This window comes from Giraffa tippelskirchi, chromosome 4 (assembly GCF_054371585.1).
Source record: "Giraffa tippelskirchi isolate mGirTip1 chromosome 4, T2T-mGirTip1v1.2.pri, whole genome shotgun sequence".
In the NCBI taxonomy this organism is placed as follows: Eukaryota; Metazoa; Chordata; class Mammalia; order Artiodactyla; family Giraffidae; genus Giraffa; species Giraffa tippelskirchi.
Genome location: NC_137278.1, coordinates 181,062,579 through 181,085,582, shown reverse-complemented (window position 1 = coordinate 181,085,582; position 23,004 = coordinate 181,062,579). Strand labels below are relative to the sequence as shown.

The window sequence follows — 23,004 nt, the reverse complement described above, 5'->3', positions numbered from 1 at the left end:
GTGCTCTTAAGTCTCAGCAACTGTTACTCCTTTCTAAAATTGTTAGTGTTAATGTATACATTTTCTTTTAAAACCGTATTGTTTACTGCTGAAAACATACTGTTTACTGTTGAAAAACTATTCCTAAAAGTAAAATATTTATGTTTTTAAATATCAGTACATATAAAATTTAAAAATAGAATATATGGTCATGCACCAAAATTCATGTATCTACCAGAGGTATGTTGCATAGTGGAAGAATACAGAATTCATTTTGTGAAGGATTTTTTTAATCCAAAGAGATGAGTTCATTTGAACAATCTATCAAATATATTTTATTTTATTTTAACAAATTGCTTTGTCTTCTGGATCATTTTATGGTAATAATCACTTTTTTATTGAAGGGTTCAGTTATGAAAGTGAGAAAAAGGGAGAAATGCAGGAGAATTTTTTAAAAAATCCAACTGCAGTTACATCTATGAATTCATAGATGAATTATGATCATGAAAATGAGATAACTGCTTCATTTGCTAAAAAGGAACTATGAAAATGCTAGGAGGGTGGTAGAAGAATTTAATGATGGTTTTCAAAAGTGAATATCTTAATAAGAAGTGATCTCTATTGTCCATTACACAAAATATTCTAAAAATCTGACTTCTAGGGTATTATTCTCAGTGCCACTGGGACACCAAGTGGAATTCAAACGAAGGCAAAAGTTGGCACAACACGAATGAGCGAATGACATGACACCAGACAACTCTGAAGCAGTATAACCCCAAACCCACCACTGGCATTTGGTGAGTGAATCCCAAATAAACTTGGTGGCAGTATTATAGCATATTATCCTAGCAATGTATACATTAATATATTGAAAATTCTGAAAAACATTTGGTCTTCCTAATTTCTTCTCTAATTAAAATAGCAAAAAAATTTAGATATGTCTATATAGCAATCTACGTCTACAAAAATGACATCATTAGAAAAAAAGAAATGTGATCATTAGAAAAACATTTGGCTTCCTTTGTGGTTCAGCTGGTAAAGAATCCGCCTGCAATGAGGGAGACCTGGGTTCAGTCCCTGGGTTGGGAAGATCTCCTGGAGAAGGGAACGGCTACCCACTCCAGTATTCTGGCCTGGAGAATTCCATGCACTGTATAGTCCATGGAATCCAAAGAGTCAGACACGACTGACTGATTTTCACTTTCAACGTTTCAATACAATCTATCAAAATTCCAGTGGCCATTTCTCACAGAAATAGAAAACAACAATCCTTAAATTTGTATGGAACAACAACAACAACAACAAAAATAGCCAAAGCAATCATGAGATAGAAGAATAAAGCTGGAAGTAGCACGCTTCCTGATTTAAAACTAGTATATAGGAGAGTTCTGACAAAATGTGGTCCACTGGAGAAGGGAATGGCAAACCACTTCAGTATTCTTGCATTGAGAATCCCATGAACAGCATGAAAAGGCAAAAAGAAAGGACACTGAAAGATGAACTCCCCAGGTCAGTAGGTGCCCAATATGCTATGGAAGATCAGCAGAGAAATAACTCCAGAAAGAATGAAGAGATGGAGCCAAAGCAAAAACAATACCCAGTTGTGGAAGTGACTGGTGATAGAAGCAAGGTCCGATGTTGTCAAGAGCAATATTGCATAGGAACCTGGCATGTTAGGTCCATGAATCAAGGCAAATTGGAAGTGGTTAAACAGGAGATAGCAAGACTGAACATCGACATTTTAGGAATCAGCGAACTAAAATGGACTGGAATGGGTGAATTTAACTCAGATGACCATTATATCTACCACTGTGGGCAAGAATCCCTTAGAAGAAATGGCATAGCCATCATAGTCAACAAAAGAGTCCGAAATGTAGTAATTGGTTGCAATCTCAAAAATGACAGAATGATCTCTGTTCATTTCCAAGGCAAACCATTCAATACCAGAGTAACCCAAGTCTATGCCCCGACCAGTAATGCTGAACAATTGAAGTTGAACGATTCTAAGAAGACCTACAAGACCTTCTAGAACTAACAGCCCCAAAAGATGTGCTTCTCATGATAGGGGACTGGAATGCAAAAGTAGGAAGTCAAGAGATACATGGAGTAACAGGGAAATTTGGCCTCAGGGTACAAAATGAAGCAGGTCAAAGGCTAACAGAGTTTTGCCAAGAGAATGCACTGGTCATAGCAAACACTCTCTTCCAGCAACACAAGAGACGACTCTACACATGGACATCACCACATGGTAAATACCAAAATCAGACTGATTACATTCTTTGCAGCCAAAGGTGGATAAGCTCTATACAGTCAGCAAAAACAAGACCAGGAGCTGACTGTGGCTCAGATCATGAACTCTTTATTGCCAAATTCAGACTTACATTGAAGAAAGTAGAGAAAACCACTAGACCATTCAGGTATGACCTAAACCAAATCCCTTATGATTATACAGTGGAAGTAAGAAATAAATTCAAGGTATTAGATCTGATAGACAGAGTGCATGAAGAACTATGGACAGAGGTTTGTGACACTGTAAAAGAGGCTGTGATCAAGACCATCCCCAAGAAAAAGAAATACAAAAAGGCAAAACGGTTGGCTGAAGAGGTCTTACAAATAGCTGAGAAAAGAAGAGAAGCAAAAGGAAAAGGAGAAAAGAAGAGATAGACCCATTTAAATGAGTTCCAAAGAATAGCAAGGAGAGATAAGAAAGCCTTCCTCAGTGATCAATGCAAAGAAATAGAGGAAAAAAAGAGAATGTGAAAGACTAGAGATATCTTCAATAAAATCAGAGCTACCAAGGAAACATTTCAACATTTCATGCAAAAACGGGCACAATAAAGGACAGAAATGGTATGGACCTAACAGAAGCAGAAGATATTAAGAAAAGGTGGCAAGAATACATAGAAGAACTATACAAAAATCATCTTCATGACCCAGATAATCACGATGGTGTGATCACTCACATAGAAACAGACATCCAGCAATGTGAAGTCAAGTGGGCCTTAGGAAGCATCACTATGAACAAAGCTAGTGGAGGTGATGGAATTCCAGTTGAGCTATTTCAAATCCTAAAAGATAATGCTGTTAAAGTGCTGCACTCAATATGTCAGCAAATTTGGAAAACTCTGCAGTGGCCACAAGACTGGAAAAGGTAAGTTTTCATTCCAATCCCAAAGAAAGGCAATGCCAAAGAATGTTCAAACTACCACACAACTGCACTCATCTCACACGCTAGTAAAGTAATGCTAAAATTCTCCAAGCCAGGCTTCAACAGTACGTGAACAAAGAATTTCCAGATGTTCAAGCTGGATTTAGAAAAGGCAGAGGAACCAGAGATCAAATTGCCAACATCCGTTGGATCATCTAAAAAGTAAGAGAGTTCCAGAAAAACATCTATTTCTGCTTTATTGACTATGCCAAAGCCTTTAAATGTGTGGATCACAACAAACTGTGGAAAATTCTTAAAGAGATGGGAATACCAGACCACCTGACATCTCTTGAGAAATCTGTATGCAGGCCAAGAAGCAACAGTTAGAACTGGACATGGAACAACAGATTGGTTCCAAATCGTGAAAGGAGTACATCAAGGCTGCATATTACCACCCTGCTTATTTAACTTATATGCAGAGTACATCATGCAAAATGCCGGGCTGGATTAAGCGCAGCTGGAATCAAGACTGCCGGGAGAAATAGCAATAACCTCAGATATGCAGATGACACCACTCTTATGGCAGAAAGTGGAGAAAAACTAAAGAGCCCCTTGATAAAAGTGAAAGAGGAGAGTGAAGAAGTTGGCTTAAAACTCAACATTCAGAAAACTAAGATCATGGCATCCGGTCCCATCACTTCATGGCAAATAGATTGGGAAACAGTGGAAACAGTGACAGACTTTATTTTGGGGGGCTCCAAAATCACTGCAGATGATGACTGCAGCCATGAAATTGAAAGACGCTTGTTCCTTGGAAGAAAAGTTATGACAAATCTAGACAGCATGTAAAAAAGAAGAGACATTACTTTGACAACAAAGGTCCGTCTATTTAAAGCTTTGGTTTTTTCCAGTAGTCAATGTATGGATGTGAGAGTTGGACCATAAACAAAGCTGAGTGCTGAAGAATTGATGCTTTTGAACTGTGGTGTTGGAGAAGACTCTTGAGAGTCCCTTGGATTACAAGGAGATCCAACCTGTACATCCTAAAGGAAATCAGTCCTGAATATTCATTGGAAGGATTGATGTTAAAGCTGAAACTCCAACACTTTGGCTACCTGATGCGAAGAACTGACTCCTTTGAAAAGACCCTAATGCTGGGAAGGATTGAAGGCAGGAAGAGAAGGGGGCAACAGAGGATGAGACGGTTGGATGCCATCACCGATTCAATGGACATGAGTTTGTGTAAGCTCTAGGCGTTAGTGATGGACAGGGAGGCCTGGCATGCTGCAGTGCGTGGGGTTGCAAAGAGTTGGACATGACTGTGTGACTGAACTAAACTGAACTGATAGTTCTACAAAGCTATAGAAATCAAAGCACTATGGTGCTGACATAAAATAGACACACAGCCCAATGGAACAGAAATGAGGGCCCCCAAATGGGAAAACAATAGACTCTTTAATAAATGATGTTGGGAAAGCTGGACAACCATGTATGGGAATATGAAATTGGACCCCTATCTTATACCACTCACAAATATTAACTTGAAATGAATAATAGATTTGAATATAAGATTCCAAACCATTAAACTAGAAGAAAACATAGGGGGAACAAAAAACTGCTTGATTGCTACACTTAACATTTATAGTATAAAAAATATGTATTCCTTCTTAAAATAAAAATGTATTTTATTGAAGAAAGGTGGCTAATACATAGAATTAAAAAGGTGAAATTTAGAAAAAAATCAGATTACAGATAATCATGTAATCTAGCCACTGAGTATTTTATTTATTTTAGCATATATTCTGTCAGTATTTTTGTGTATGCATGATACAAATCCTTTGTGTGTATATGTGCATACACATCCATGTATCCATTCAACAAATGTTTCTTGAATATTTATGACGGTTCTTGTTTCCCATGTCGGTATACCAATTTTACATGAAATTAATATTCCATCATATACAAATACTACAATATTTTTAACGCAAAACCCATACTTTTTACAAACTGCTGTTCTAAATTTTGTGTTACTACACATATTTACATATATATATATATATATATATACACACACACACACACATCTTATATGTGTGTGTGCGTGTGTGTGTGTGTGTGTGATATAAGGTAACTTCCTAGAGCACAAGCATCAACATTAACAAATTTTAACATGCACTGTGTGAATTAAATCTCTGGTGCAACAGTACAATGGACACTACTATCCTCAGTAAATGAGAGGCTTCATGTCACTGAAATTTCTTCAGCATTTGGTTATGGTGGTATTTTTAATCTTTGCCAATTTGCTAAATGAACTAGGCTCTCACAATTAATTTGCATGCCTTGAATTTTACAAAAAAATTTATATATCTAGCCCTTATCTGATTTCCTCCTTCTAATTCAATATTCAAATTATAACTCTATTTTCCCCTTAATTTGTAAGGAGTTTAAATTATATTTTAATTTCATAATTAACATATGAAATTACCAATAGTATTTTTTAAAATATCAGTTTATACCATTAAACCCAGTATATTGTAAATACATTTCTCAGTTTCTCATTTGTTTGTCTGTTCTATCATTTAAGATGCAAAGAAGGTTTTACAATTTTGTGATCAAACCTAGAAAACTTTTTCCTTTGTGATTTCTGCCTTTGGCGCAATGCTTAATAATAACTTCCAACTCTCCCTCCACTTGTATAAATACTCACCAACATTCTCATAATACTCTTATAGTTTCTTTTATTAAGAATTTAAAACTTCAATCCTCTTGGAATTTATTTTGACAATGGTATAGAAGTTTAACTTTTCTTCTAAATACTTAGAAGAAAATTGTTCATTCCTTTCACACAGATTTGAAATGCCTACAACAACACTGTGTAAAAGAGCTTTACCATGTTAAGAGGAAATAAAATTTCCTAATTACAGGTCAAACATCATGCTTACATTAAGTTATGTCATTTCATATCATATTATGTTCATAAAACACCGATTATTCACTATAAAGTATGTATTCTTTTTTTAAATTCTCTAAAAGATACATAAATACATGCATCACCTAAGAAAAATGAAATTATGGTTCCTAATAACTTTAAAAATTAGAACATATTTATTACATTTTATAAAGAGTCTCAGTAATTCAACTTCACTAATTTATGCAAAATGTACTTTCATTTACAGAATGTGACTGTGGGCAAGACTTCTTCCATTGAGAAGAGATATAACCTAATTATGCAAAAAGTTTTATGGAGATGGTTTGGCTTCAAGGTTTTTTCCTAAAATTAAATTATTATTGTTAGAACTGCTTCCTTGTTGCTTAGTATTCTAAAGAAAGATACAAAACTACTAAGGAATTGCTTGCTCATACATGTTATTTTAAAGCCTTTTGGTCAACAATTCACGCATTATTTTATTTAGAAGGAAAAATCCTCTAATTACAAACAATTGCTGAATAAGGGAATACTGTTCAAGCAATTATTATTAAAGGATTTAGATATATTATCATCTGACTTTTAAATAAAAGTAATAAAATTCTAGTTTTTCCATGATTTTTCCATGAATCTCTCTCTCTCTTTTTTTTTTTTTGAGGAACCTCCATACTGTATTCCATGGTGATTGCACTAACTTACATTCCCACCAACAATGTTAAGAGGAATCTCTTTTCTCCATGTCAATGTATGGCAAAACAAAAACAATATTGTAAAGTTAAAAAATAGAAAATAAACTAATCTAAAAAAAAAAAGAATAAAGTCACTGTCTCTCATTATTTTCTATCAGTCAAGAAGCTAAAAGCCAGCCAAAGGAATTCTACATAGACTATTATTTTCTGCCAGGCTAGTATTTTAGGTCTGTTTCAGGAGGATCAGCATCAGCTACTCAAGTAGCAATATCTCGTTCCAAGACCAGTTCAATATCTCAACAGTGACTGCATTATGTTACTTAAGCTGATGTACATTTTGAAATGAACTCTGCAATTCAAATTGCGCTAATAAAATTCTCCCAGTGCATTATATGTACATACACTTGAAACACCCAGAAAATAAGCTTAATAACTTTATGCTAAACTATGCAGATGGAGCTTAGATATTTGTAGGTAGAGCATAAAGACAATCAAGCATAATCAGGCATTTAAACAAATAATTTTGAGTTGAGAAGAAATTATGAGTCCAGTGCTATTAGATTTAAATATGCATGGTGTTACTTGTAAGGCTAACTTGAGAAAACTAGGCTGAAAGTATATCAAAAAAAGGAATTTTACTCAAGAGATAGAGGTGCAACAATAAAAGATGACCTACAGTGAGTTATAAATGGTTATGAAAAATGAGATATAGAAATTTTATATTCAGGAAATATAAGACCACATAATGAGTTATTAATTAAGAAATGAGGTTTTCATATCAAAGACCATACTTTCAGGAATGGATTCTACCATATGTCAGTAAAGAACTGTGGATTAAATTATAGAGCAAGGACCATTAGTTGCACAGGTAAGTGACATCACAAGCCTGTTATTCGTATTTACTATGAAAATTGGTGTCTTCTTTTAGCGTTGTTTTTTTTTTTAAATAATAACCAGGGTTTTGATTTCAGAGAGTCATTGGATTTTGCCATGGCCTTTCAGTCTTGTTAATTATTATGTGTTCAGAGTAATGCACATTTTTATCCACAGGTGGCAGACCTTTTTTAAATCAACTTCAATCATATTCAGCATTTTGTTTTGGTGGGTTTTTTTTTTTCTTCTTAAACTGCCACCCACATTAAAATGTAAGCATGTGCTGCTCTGAGTTCTCATTAATGTTGCACAATTTAGATGATAGATTTGTCAACAAAGTGGCTCATTCTCAAAGGCCACTGAACCCTGTCGGGATAAATGCCTTAAAAATTGTATATTGCAGAGTAATCTTTAATTATAAAGAACTCACTTGACAATTTACAATATATTGGGATTATTCTCCTTTTTTTTCAGGCAGCAAAGAGTTTTACTTTCTAGATAAGGTTGACTGGGGGTGGGGGGGAAGTGAATTTGATAAACAGTTAAAGCTAAGAGCTTGCTTATTTGCAAGTAAAAGAGAGAGGTGACCAAAGGCATACACAAATAACAATCACTTAGGTTCACAAATTATTAACTGGCTAAGTGGCTAAAGCAAACAACTATAAATGCAGTGACATTTTAAAAGAATGTTAATGCAGAAGGAAATAAGCAAAACAAAAATAACTTGCCACCAATGGTATAACTAACCACTATCCTCAACTTACCTCTGTAAAATCTTAGATTTACAAGCCTCTGTGTAGAACTTTTTTTTGGTCATTGCAATATAAAATCAGATATCCAACAAAGTCTTTTTGTGGGTATTGTTGATAGGTGCAAAGGTTTAACCTGCCAATGCATTTCAATTCATATATAAATAAAATATTTATAACTTTATAGTTCTTGAAACATTCTAGTCAATCTAATGGCAATGCCTGATATCCTTTATTACATGTCTTAGAAAAAGAACACTGAAAAGAATACATGCCTATTTTACTAGTCTATTATTCTTCATTTCTAATGTGGGAGATTCTTTACAAACACCTTCAATTATTTTACCTAATTTTGAAAGATGTATCAGTTTAAGCTATTTGCAACCATAGTTCTCCCTCATGAGAAAATATACCACTAAAGAAATAAATAAAACTTACTATAACTATTTCGCTGTACTACTTTGACACTTATATTGAATATGTGTATACTATATGTACAGTTAGGCAAATAGTAAGAAAGCACACACCCACATAATCACCAGAAGGGAGCCAGTGGCACTCTCCCTTGGACCCGAAATGCTCCCTCACCCAAATTTTCCCTCCATGAGCTCAGTCTCTTTCCTCATTCCTAGAGATCAGCACTCTCTGACTCTTACAGTAATGTTTCCCTGATTTTCTTTATAGCTTTACCATCCATAATGGATCTCTGAAAAACACAACTGTTTGCCTAGAATCAACCGTACATCAACCATACATCATCCTGTTTGTATTATGTCTTTGCTTTTCTCTGCTTAATATTAAGTTGATCACTAAAAGCCTTCCATTTTCATTGCTTCACATCGTGACTATTCTACAATTGTCCATACTGTTCATGGTAAGTGAATTATTTCTAATTTTTGCAAATATTTCTACTGTGAACATTTTTGTAAGTATTTCCTGATACATGTATGCACATATTTAGTTCTTGTTCAGTTGCTAAATCGTGTTCATTTCCTTGCGACCCAATGGACTGCAGCACGCCAAGCTCCTTTGTCCTCCACTAACTCCCAGAATTTGCTCGAATTAATGTCCATTGAGTCAGTGATGCCATCCAACCCTCTCATCCTCTGTTACCCCCTTCACCTCCTGCCTCCAATCTTTTCCATCATCAGGGTCTTTTCCAATGAGTTGGCTCTTCGTATCAGGTGGCCAAAGTATTGGAGCTTCAGCTTCAGCATCAGGCCTTCCAAAGAATATTCAGGGTTGATTTCCCTTAGGATTGATTGGTTTAATCTCCTTGCAGTCCAAAGGGCTCTCAAGAGTCTTGTCCAGCACCACAATTGGAAAGCATCAATTCTTCAGTGCTCATATACACATATTTTGCTGGGATACACATACTTAAGATTGCTATGCTTAAGTAGGAGCTATCTATCCAAAAGTAGCTGTTTCAATTTCTGTTCTGATCAGCCCTGTATGAATGTTGCTACTGTTCTGCAATCTTTTCATTGCTTTGACCTGCTAGCCATTTTAGTTTTCCCCATTCTGAGGCATATGTAGCAGTATCTCACTGTGAATTCACTTTGTTTTCCTTGACCATTACTGATATTAAGAATTTTTCATATGTTTTGACATTTAGATGTATTGTTGGCCATTTGGATTTCTTTTTTTGCCATTTTTCTATTGGATTATGTGAATTTTCATATTGATTTGTAGTTTTAAAATCTCTATTCTGGATATCAGTGTGTCAATGATACTTTGCAAATTTATTCTGCCACTCCATGTCCTCTCTTTTCACTCATTTTTATGTCTTATTTTCTTGATAAACAATAAAATAAAGTACAACCTATGTAAATGATGAAATGTGGGTGACACTGATGTGTCAGTTAGAAGTTGTAAAAACTGTACCACTCTGGTGGGGGATGTTGACATTGGTGGGAGATGTTGACGTTGCGGGAGGCTAGGCATGTGTGTGTGTGTAGGGGGGTTGCGGGGACTGGTATATGAGAAATCTCTATACCTCTGCTCATACTGCTGTGAACCTAAAACTGCTCTTAAAGATTAAGTATATTTTAAAAAATAATGTAGAATGTGTGCATTTTTATCTAAGGAATATATCTCTACACTCAGGTCATAAAGTTATTTTCCTAGATTTTCTTATAGGAAAGTATCTTAAGAAATTCTCTTTTTTTACCTCTTACGCTAATGGAAATTGATATCTGTGTGTGTGTGAGGTACGAATTCAATTTCATTTTTTCCAATACAGAATCAATTTTCCCAAAACCATGTATTTTTAAAAATCTGCTGTTTCTCTACTGCTTTGAAGCGCCACCTCTATTATAAATAAAATGTCCATATATGCAAGAGCTGTTTCTGAGCTCTCTCTTGTTCAGCCGCTCAGTCGTGTCTGACTCTTAGTAATCCCATGGACTGCAGCACACCAGGCCTCTCTGTCCCTCACCATCTCCCAAACTCTGCCCAAGTTCACGTCCGTTGCATCAGTGATGCCATCCAGCCATCTCATCCTTTGACATCCTCTTTTCCTTCTGCCCTAAACCTTTCCCAGCATCAGGGACTTTTCCAATGAGTCAGATGTTAGTATCAGATGACCAAAATACTGGAGTTTCAGCTTCAGCATCAGCCCTTGTAACAAGTATTCAGGGTTGATTACCCTTAACATTGACTGGTTTGATCTCCTTGCTGTCCAAAGGACTCTCAGGAGTCTTTACCAGAACCACAATTCAAAGGCATCAGTTCTTCAGAGTTCTGCCTTCTTTATGACCCAGCTCTCACAACCATACATGACCACTGGGAAGACCATAGCCTTGACTATACAGATCTTTGTTGGCACAGTAATGTCTCTGCTTTTCAGCACACTAAGTTTGTCATAGCTTTCCTGCCAAGAAGCAAATGTCTTCTGATTTCATGGCCGCAGTCACCATCTGCAGTGATTTTAGAGCTGAAGAAGAGGAAATCTGTCACTACTTCTTCCTTTTCCCCTTCTATTTGCCATGAAGTAACTGGCCAGATGCCATGATCTTAGTTTTTTTGACTTTTAAGCCAGCTCTTTCACTCTCCTCTTTCACCCTCATCAAGAGGCTCTTTAGTTCCTCTTCGCTTTCTGCCATTAGAGTGGTATCATCTGCATATCTGAGGTTGTTGATGTTTCTCCCTCCTATCTTGATTCCAGCTTGTAACTCATGCAGCCCAGCATTTATCATGATGTGCTCAGCATATAGATTAAACAAACAGGGTAACAGGAGACAGCCCTGTCGTACTCCTTTCTCGATCTTGAACAAATCAGTTGTTAAATACAGGGTTCTAACTGTTGTCTGTTAACTGAGCTCTCTAGTGCCTCTCATTTGTCTACCTGCCTACCCCAGCAGCAATGCCACACTTTCAGAATTTATAATATTTTATAAATTAATAGGACAAGTAATCCTACCCATACCCCCCTTTTCAAGAGTGTCTTGACTCTTCTTGTCTTTTCATGTTCAAATCAACTTGTCACATTACACACCCACTCACATATACACACTCACACACATACACATACACATGGGTGAATACACACAAAGGCGTGAAACGTTACACACATACCCCCACACACACAAACACACAATCCAAACAAATAACAAAGAAAGACAAAAACAAATAAAGACAAAACAAGCAATCAGCATTTTGATTACAAATCTACTTGGGATTAGGGGACATTGCTACAATACTGGAATCTTTCAGTACATGAATATGGTATATCTCACCATTTATTTCATTTAATAAATATTAAAATTTTTCAAAATTTCAAAAAAATCAAACTTTCAAAATTTTCCTTATACAGGTACTACTCATTTCTTGTTATTAAATACTAGGTAAAAATTGATGCTGATATATAGAAATATAGTTGATTTGTACACATTGTATTGTTTGCACCAAATTTAAATGCTCATATTAATTCATACCATCTGCCAATAATGATGGTTGTTTCTTTTCCAATCCCAATAGTTGCATTTATCTTGCTTTATTGTATAGTCAAGGATCTCTAGGTAAAATGTTCAAAGACAAATATCCTGATGTTGATCTTGATCTCATTAGGAAAGATTTCAACATTGTACTATTTTAATTTATGATTGCCATAGGTATTTCTTATCATACTAAAATAGTTCTTCCCTGTTTTTAGTTTTCTAGGAACTTCAAAAATAAGGAATAAATGATACATTTTATTAAATCCTTTTTCTGCATTAACTGAAATAACCATGTGATATCATCATCTTTTAATTTGTATTACAGTGGCTGATTTTTTTACATGCTAACAAACGCTGGTTTTAGAAAGGCAGAGGAACCAGAGATCAAATTGCCAACATCTGCTGGATCATTGAAAAAGCAAGAAAGTTCCAGAAAAACATCTATTTCTTCTTTATTGACTATGCCAAAGACTTTGACTGTGTGGATCACAATAAACTGTGGAAAATTCTGAAAGAGATGGGAATACCAGACCACCTGACCTGCCTCTTAAGAAATCTGTATGCAGGTCAGGTAGCAATAGTTAGAACTAGACATGGAACAACAGACTGGTTCCAAACAGGAAAAGGAGTACGTCAAGGCTGTATATTGTCACCCTGCTTATTTAACTTATATGCAGAGTACATCATGAAAAACGCTGGGCTGGAAGAAGCGCAAGCTGGAATCAAGACTGCCGAGAGAAATATCAATAACCTCAGATATGCAGATGACACCACCCTTATGGCAGAAAGTGAAGTAGAACTAAAAAGCCTCTTGGTGAAAGTGAGAGAAGAGAGTGAAAAAGTTGGGTTAAACCTCAACATTCAGAAAACTAAGATCATGGCATCTGGTCCCATCACTTCATGGGACATAGATGGGGAAACAGTGGAAACATTGTCAGATTTTATTTTGGGGGCTCCAAAATCACTGCAGATGGTGAGTGCAGCCATGAAATTAAAAGATGCTTACTCCTTGGAAGGAAAGTTATGACCAATCTAGTTAGCATATTAAAAAGCAGAGACATTCCTTTGTCAACAAAGGTCCGTCTAGTCAAGGCTATGGTTTTTCCAGTAGTCATGTATGGATATGAGAGTTGGACGGTGAAGAAAGCTGAGCGCCGCAGAATTGATGCTTTTGAACTGTGGTGTTGGAGAAGACTCTTGAGAGTCCCTTGGACTGCAAGGAGATCCAACCAGTCCATCCTAAAGGAGATCAGCCCTGGGTGTTCATTGGAAGGACTGATGTTGAAGCTGAAACTCCAATACTTTGGCCACCTCATGCGAAGAGTTGACTCATTGGAAAAGACCTTGATGCTGGGAAGGATCGGGGGCAGGAGGAGAAGGGAACGACAGAGGAAGAGATGGTTGGATGGCATCACCGACGCGATGGACATGGGTTTGGTTAAACTCCAGGAGTTGGTGATGGACAGGAAGGTCTGGCGTGCTGCGGTTCATGGGGTTGCAAAGAGTCACACTACTGAGCAACTGAACTGAACTGAACTGAAATGAAAAAATGCTGATTTTCTGGAGTAAACAAACTTGTTCACGATTAATGATATTTTTAATATATTGCTGAAATTGGTTTGCTAATATTTGATTGACAGTTTTTCCATTTTATTCATGAGAGGGATTTGCCTGAATATCCTTTTTTATACTATTTTTGCCAGGTTTCGTATCAAGGTTATATGATCCTTATAAAATAAATTGGGGATTATTACCTCTTCTTTTATTTTTTGAAAAAAAAAATCTTACATAGGATTAGACTTATTTCTTCCTTAAATTTGCCGGTGAAGCCTTCTGGGTTTGGAATTCTTTTGCAGGAAAATTTTTGATTACTAAATAAAATTTCCTTAACATTTACAGAACTATTCAGGTTATCTCTTTTTTAGTAAATATTGCTAAGTTATGTATTTTTAGGAATATTTTGATCATTGATGTGTTTTTCTAGGAATTTGACTACTCATCTAACTCTTCATACTTCCCAATATTAACCTGGTAATGTGAAGTTCATGATACTCATTATTAGCTGTTTAATATCTGCACATCCGTTGTGATGTTACTTTGTCATCTCTGATACTGGATATTCGTCTCTTGTCACTTGTTCTCTTGTTCAGTCTCATCAGGATGTTGAAACATTTACTCAGCGTTTGTAACAATTTTTGGCTGTCTTGCTTCTCTTCTTTATATGTTTGCTTCTGACTGCATTAATTTTGTACTTTAATTCATTTTTTTTCAGATAAAGTCTTGACTTATTAATGTTCCCTTTCTTTTCTCTAGTACATTTAAGGTATAAATTTGCCAGTAAATGCTTCTTATACGTGTTCTACAATTGTTATATATAAGATATACATTTTTAGTTCAGTTCAGTTCAGTTAGTCTAAAATATTTATAATTATTATTGTGATTTCTTTTTAATTTTTAAACTTTTTTCTAGATATATTTTTGTTATCACCTGCAGCTTAATTTCACTGGTATAATTCCAATTCTTTGAAAAGAGTTGAGACCTAATTTATGACTCAGCATATGGTCAATTTTTGTAATTATTCCATGTGTTCTTCAAAATAATGTTAATTTTGCAGTTGCATGCGAGGTTCTATACATGTCTACAATGTCAAGTTTCTTAGTCTTATATTTCAACTCTATCCCCCTCTACTGATTCTTTTCTATTTTATTCCATCAATTACTAAGTAAGTTAATATTCACTGATACTGTGGATTGTTTATTTCTCCCTGTTATTCTGTCAAATTTTCCTTAATCTGTCTTGAGGTTATGCTCTTAGGGACACTTAGATTTAATATCATTCCATCTTCCAATCAAATTGAAACTTCAATTACTTATAAAGTAACTTTCTCTCCAGTAATGGTTTGGTTTTTAAAGTCTATTTTGTATAACCAGTGTAGTTACACCAGTGTCCATGTGGTATTTGCATGAAACTATTTTCCATTATTATTTACATTTTACATGTGAAGAGTTGGTGCTTAAGGAACATACACAACAGTAGACAGCCCTAACTGGTATAGTCACTAACTGAACCCAAACAGCATGTCTGCAAAGTTGATGCATCTCAACATTATGCTTCTCTTATAAGTTCGAAAGAGTTAAGGCAGCTTAGGTTCAGGGCAAAAAAAAAAAATTCTCATTCTAATTGCTGCCATGAATTTCCCACAGATTGCTGATTGTGACTTTTCACTTACTTCCAGAAAACTTCTCACTCCTTTAATATTCTAATGCATCATAATATGGTAAAAAAAAAAAAAATCTCTTAAAAAATAGAGAATATTCTTAATCCAGAATTGTACTCAAACTCTGTCACTTACACACAAGAAAGAAAAGTCTTTTAAAGTTTTGCACATTGTCTTAGAAATCAGAATGATTACCAACAACCTTTAGGTGCTTGTCAAATGCCACTGAACAATATCTCAATCTGTCTTAATTTAAAAATATGTAGCCAGGCTGCAATACAATCAAGATTTCTGAGAAACTGTATATGGCTATACTGAGAAGAAAAGCTTACTGCAATCTGACTTCATGAAAAGCGCTCAAAAAGGATGAGTGGTAAGCTGTTTCACCTCTCCTTGAAAAGACACACATACAGTATTTTAAACAGAGGCACTAAGCAACTTGTGTAACCATTTGGGATTCTATACTGTTAACATTCCTCAATAGTTAATAGTAAATATTTAATGCTAAATTACATTTGTTAAAAATGTGTAAACTCTAAAGAAAATTAAAGTTGCTAATGAATTCATGATTTCCAACAACACAAGAGAAGATTCTACACATGGACATCACCAGATGATCAACACCAAAAACAGATTGATTATATTCTTTGCAGCCAAAGATGGAGAAGCTCTATACAGTCAGCAAAAACAAGACCCGGAGCTAACTGTGGCTTAGATCATGAACTCATTATTGGCAAATACAGACTTAAATTGAGGAAAGTAGGGAAAACCACTAGACCACTCAGGTATGAACTAAAACAAATCCATAACGATTATACAGTGGAAGTGAGAAATAGATTTAACGGACTATATCTGATATACAGAGTGCGTGGTGACATATGGATGGAGGTTCGCGACGCTGTACAGCAGAGAAGGAGCAAGACCATCTACAGGACAAAGAAATGCAAAAAAGCAAAATGGTTGTCTGAGGAGGACTTACAAATAGCTGCAAAAAGAAGAGAAACAAACAGCAAAGGAGAAAAGGAAAGATATACCCATTTGAATGGAGAGTTCCAAAGAATAGCAAGGGGAGATAAGAAAGTCTTCCTCAGTGATCAAGGCAAAGAAATAGAGGAAAACAATAGAATGGGAAAGACTAGAGATCTCCTCAAGAAAATTAGAGATACCAAGGGAACATTTCATGCAAAGACGGGCTCAATAAAGGACAGAAATGGTATGGAACTAACGGAAGCAGAAGATATTAAGAAGAGGAAGCAAGAATACACAGAAGAACTGTACAAAAAAGATCTTCAGGACCCAGATAATCATGATGGTGTGATCACTCACATAGAGACAGACATCTTGGAATGTGAAGTCAAGTGGGCCTTAGGAAGCATCACTACAAAGAAAGCTAGTGGAGATGATGGAATTCGAGTGGAGCTATTTCAAATCCTAAAAGATGATGCTGTGAAAGTGCTGCACTCAAAATGTCAGCAAATCTGGAAAACTCAGCAGTGGCGACAGGACTGGAAAAGGTCAGTTTTCATTCCAATCCCTAAGAAAAGCAATGCCAAAGAATGCTCAAACAACCACACAATTGCACTCATCTCACATGCTAGCAATGTAATGTCCAAAATTCTCTAAGCCAGGCTTCAACAATACATGTACCGTGAACTTCCAGATGTTCAAGCTGGTTTTAGAAAAGGGAGAGGAACCAGAGATCAAATTCCCAACATCCGTTGAATCATCGAAAAAGCAAGAGAGTTCTAGAAAAACATCTATCTCTGCTTTACTGACTATGCCAAAGCCTTTGACTGTGTAGATCACATAAACTGTGGAAAATTCTGAAAGAGATGGGAATACCAGACCACCTGACCTGCCTCTTGAGAAACCTGTATACAGGTCAGGAAGCAACATTTAGGACTGGACATGGACAATAGACTGGTTCCACATAGGAAAAAGATTACGTCAAGGCTTTATGTTGTCACACTGCTTATTTAACTTATAGGCTGAGTACATCATGAGAAATACTGGGATGGATGAAGCACAAGCTGGAATCAAGACTGCCGGGATAAATACCAATAGCCTCAGATATGCAGATGACACCACCCTTATGGCAGAAAGTGAAAAAGAACTAAAGAGCCTCTAGATGAAAGTGAAAGAGGAGAGTGAAGATGTTGACTTAAAGCTCAACATTCAGAAAACTATTATCATGGCATCTGATCCCATCACTTAATGGCAAATAGATGGAGAAACAGTAAAAACAGTGGCTGACTTTATTTTTGGGGGCTCCAAAATCACTGCAGATGGTGAGTGCAGCCATGAAATGAAAAGACGCTTACTCCTTGGAAGGAAAGTTATGACCAACCTAGACAGCATATCAAAAAGCAGAGACATTACTTTGCCAACAAAGGTCCGTCAAATCAAGGTATCTTTTTTCCAGTAGTCATGTATGGATGTGAGAGTTGGACTATAAAAAAAGCTGAGCACCAAAGAATTGATGCTTTTGAATTGTGGTGTTTGAGAAGACTCTTGCGAGTCCCATCGACTGCAAGGAGATCCAACCAGTCCATCCTAAAGGAAATCAGTCCTGAATGTTCATTGGAAGGACTGATGCTGAAGCTGAAACTCCAATACTTTGCCCACCTGATGGGAAGAGCTATCTCATTGGAAAAGACTCTGATGCTGAGAAAGACTGAAGGCAGGAGGAGAAGGGGACGACAAAGGATGAGATGCTTGGATGCCATCACTGACTCAATGGACATGAGTTTGAGTAAACTCTGGGAGTTGGTGATGGACAAGGAAGCCTGGTGCGCTGCACTCCATCGGGTCACACAGAGTTGGACACAACTGAGCGACTGAACTGAATTGTACTGACGATTTCATAATCCAGAGCTAATAATATTTAATGTACTTACTTTCAGCTAATTTTCTATGCATTTGTAATATATATTTACTTTAGTTTATATATGTGTGTGCATATGTGTATATGTGTACACACACACATTTGGAGATACACTCTATATTTAATGTGGAGTCTAGTTGTTTCATTTAACATTACATCATTTATAATTTCATATGTATATAAAAATTCTTTGAAAATACATTATTGACTGTATAATACAAATGCAGTCATATATATCCAACTATTGCTCTATTGCTGAATAATTTAGTCAACCTCAAATTATTTCCATTATAAATATATGAAATGATCATAATTACATAAAGTTTATCACTTTTAATTATTTCATTAAGTTAGATTCTTGGAAGTGAAATTGCCAAATCATGTTAGTTGGGCCCTAATATTTAGTCTCTTTTCTCCAACAATAGTAATTTCCTCAATTTTTTCTTTCAAAATAAAACTGTATTTTCTAAATTCTTTTTAAGTGTGTCACGGTCAGGCAACTTCGTTCTAGTCAATTGAATATAAGTGGAACAGTTATGGACACTTTTCAAAAGATATCCATATAGGGAGAGACCATAAATCTTCTAGAAATATTCTCTCCCTGCTGTTAGAATATTTCCTGCTGCTTTCAAAACTGGGAAAGGAGTATGTCAAGGTGGTATATTGTCACCCTGTTTATGTAAATTACATACAGAGTACATCATGGGAAATGCCAGGCGGGATGGAATATAAGCTGGAATCAAGATTGCCAGGAGAAATATCAACAATCTCAGATATGAAGATGATATCACTCTTATGGGAGAAAATGAAGAGGAACTAAAGAGCCTCTTGTTGAGGGTGAAAGAGGAGAGTTTCAGCTAAGAAAGAGGTGGCATAAAACTCAACATTCAAAAAACAAAGACCATGGCATCTGGTCCCATCATTTCATGGCAAACAGATGCAGCAATCCCTTATGACTACACAGTGGAATTGAGAAATAGATTTAAGGGACTAGACCTGATAGACAGAGTGCCTGATGAACTATAGATGGAGGTTCATGACATTGTACAGGAGACAGGGAGCAAGAGCATCCCCAAGAAAAAGAAATGCAAAAAAGCAAAATGGCTGTCTGAGGAGGCCTTACAAATAGCTGTGAAAAGAAAAGAAGTGAAAGGCAAAGGAGAAAAGGAAATATATAACCATTTGAATGCAGAGTTCCAAAGAATAGCAAGGAGAGATATGAAAGCCTTCCTCAGCAATCAATGCAAAGAAATAGAGCAAAACAATAGAATGGGAAAGACTAGAGATCTCCTCAAGAAAATTAGAGATACCAAAGGAACATTTCATGCAAAGATGGGCTCAATAAAGGACAGAAATGGTATGGAACTAACAGAAGCAGAAGATATTAAGAAGAGGTGGCAAGAATACACAGAACTGTACAAAAAAGATCTTCACGACCCAGATAATCACGATGGTGTGATCACTCACCTAGAGCCAGACATCCTGGAATGTGAAGTCAAGAGGGCCTTAGGAAGCATCACTACAAACAAAGCTAGTGGAGGTGATGGAATTCCAGTTGAGCTATTTCAAATTCTGAAAGATGATGCTGTGAAACTGTTGCACTCATAATGCCAGCAAATCTGGAAAACTCAGCAGTGGCCACATGACTGGCAAAGGTCAGTTTTCATTCCAATCCCTAAGAAAGGTAATGCCAAAAACTGCTCAAACTACCGCACAATTGCACTCATCTCACACGCTAGCAAAGTAATGCTCAAAATTCTCCAAGCCAGGCTTCAACAGTACATGAACAAAGAACTTCCAGATGTTCAAGCTGGTTTCAGAAAAGGCAGAGGAACCAGAGATCAAATTGCCAACATCCGCTGGATCATCGAAAAAGCGAGAGAGTTCCAGAAATACTTCTATTTCTGCTTTACTGACTATGCCAAAGCCTTTGACTGTGTGGGTCACCACAAACTGTGGAAAATTCTTAAAGAGATGGGAATACCAGACCACCTGACCTGTTTCCTGAGAAATCTGTATGCAGCTCCAGAAGCAACAGCTAGAATTGGACATAGAAAAACAGACTGGTTCCAAATAGGGAAAAGAGTACGTCAAGGCTGTATATTGTCACCCTGCTTATTTAACTTATATTCAGAGTACATCATGAGAAATACTGGGCTGGAGGAAGCACAAGCTGGAATCAAGATTGCCGGGAGAAGTATCAATAACCTCAGATATGCAGATGACACCACCCTTATGGCAGAAAGGGAAGAAGAACTAAAGAGCCTCTTGATGAAAGTGAAAGAGAAGAGTGAAGATGTTGACTTAAAGCTCAACATTCAGAAAACTAAGATCATGGCATCCAGTCCCATCACTTCATGACAAATAGATGGGGAAACATTGAAAACATTGTCAGACTTTATTTTGGGGGGCTCCAAAATCACTGCAGATGGTGAGCGCAGCCATGAAATTAAAAGACGCTTACTCCTTGGAAGGAAAGTTATGACCAACCTAGACAGCATATTAAAAAGCAGAGACGTTACTTTGTCAACAAAGGTCCGTCTAGTCAAGGCTATGGTTTTTCCAGTAGTCACCTAGCGATGTGAGAGTTGGACTATAAAGAAAGCTGAGCACCAAAGAATTGATGCTTTTGAATTGTGGTGTTGGAGAATACTCTTGAGAGTTCCTTGGACTGCAAGGAGATCAAGCCAGTCAATTCTAAAGGAAATCAACCTTGAGTATTCATTGGAACGCCTGATGCTGAAGCTGAAGCTCCAAAACTTTGGCCACCTGATGCAAAGAGCGGACTCATTGGAAAAGATCCTGACATTGGGAAAGATTGAGGGCAGGAGGGAAGAGGGTGACAAAGGATGAGAGGGTGCGATGGCATCACCGACTCAGTAGACATGAGTTTGAGCAAACTGGGAGACAGTGAAGGACAGGGAAGCTTGGCATGCTGCAGTTCATGTGACTGCAAAGAGTCGGACACAACTTAGCGACTGAATAACAACAGGGAAAGAGCATAAATCTCCTAGAAATATTCTTTTGCTGCTGCTAGAATTTTGACTTTATTGCTGGAATATCAATACTGGATATCCCAAAACATGAGATAAGTTTCAGGGAAACAGAGCAAAAGATGAAGGATCTGGGTCCCTAATGACTACGGAACCTCCTGATCATCACTTTACTGAGTACACAGACTTCACATAAGAAAAGATAAAGTTCTACCTTTTGAAACAATTTGGATTACTTCCAACCAAACCTTTCCAAACTACTAAAGTGAAAATATTGCATAGAATGCTTTGGAAACACTTAAGGCTCTTAACAGAGATAGTCGAATAGCTTTATGGGATGCGGAACAAATATAACTTTTTTCCAACATTACTGAACGCACCCAACTCCCTACATTCTTGTTACAACATTATTCCAAACTATTTTATACTAGTTTGATTTTAAGTGAAGCATAACTTTGCATTTCTTTAACTAGCTTTTTGCATTAGAATTGCATTCTTCATTAATTATTTGTTCTTATATCTTGTTACGTTTTAAATTAAGATGTTACTGCCTTTCCCATAATAATAGCTCTTTACATATGATGTTTGCTATATTTATTAAAAGTAGTCCTAGTTTTCCATTTCCCATTTAATTTTATTTATATTTCTGCTTTTACTTGTAAAACTATAAAAGTTTCATATCTGCAATAATCCGTGACTTATTCCAGTTCCATTTCCATTCTGTTATCATTAAAGCTATACTCACAATGCTTTCTCCCATCTTACTTTGATTCATTTGTCTGTGAATATACAAAGTCTTATTTATGAATATTTTAAAGTATTTTGGGGATTTAAAACAATTTCATTTTTAAAGATGATAAAAACTACTATTGAATGTAAGGGTTTTCACAAATAAACTTGTATCTTGAAGTTCTAGAAACATAAATCATATGACTTTTCAAGTGGATTAGGAAATAAATTTTAATTCACTCTGCAGGAAGACAACTTTTTCACTATTCTCTTCAACTAGACAGAAAGGTAATTCCTTTTCCATTTTACTGGTGACAAACTTCTAAACAATAGGACGCCATTCCTCCAACCTTTTCTGCTCTCATTTACATGATAGTCAGTCAGTCATGGAAGTATAAAAGGATTTGTAACTCTAGGTCTGTGGTCAAACATTCAATTCCTGTCCCAAGAGTATAACTTTTACAAGCATTTCATAAACGTACACACAGATAGATGCCCACTAAACGTTCCTGCCAAGCAAATTGGAAAATACCTGTTTGGCCTCAGCAAACCTGTACTTTTGTATGTGTTTATAAAAACATACCCTGAAATACTTAATAGCCTATGGGAATTTTTGTAAAATGTGTGACTTATCCATTGTGACCCAGAGTATTTCTTTTTCAGCAACAACAAAAAGGAGCAACAAATGTTTTTTAAAAAAAATTTCAATGAAGAAGAAAAGCTTTTGCAACTTTAAGAAAAGTGTATCTCATTAAGGAAATGAAAAGAAAAGAAATGTTGCTTTCATCTGCCAGTTTAGGAACATTACCTTCATAATGAGTCTGAAAATTATAATTACAAATTCAGTTGTCATCTGAACATAAAAGACTATGCATTAT

At 36.1% G+C, this 23,004-nt stretch overlaps 1 protein-coding gene across 26 annotated transcripts in view; it reads right to left on the bottom strand.

The window, feature by feature from the left end:
• Positions 1-23,004, bottom strand: part of SOX5 (SRY-box transcription factor 5) — a 1,114,103-nt gene that overhangs the window by 783,104 nt on the left and 307,995 nt on the right. The gene's annotated exons all lie outside the window — the stretch shown is intronic.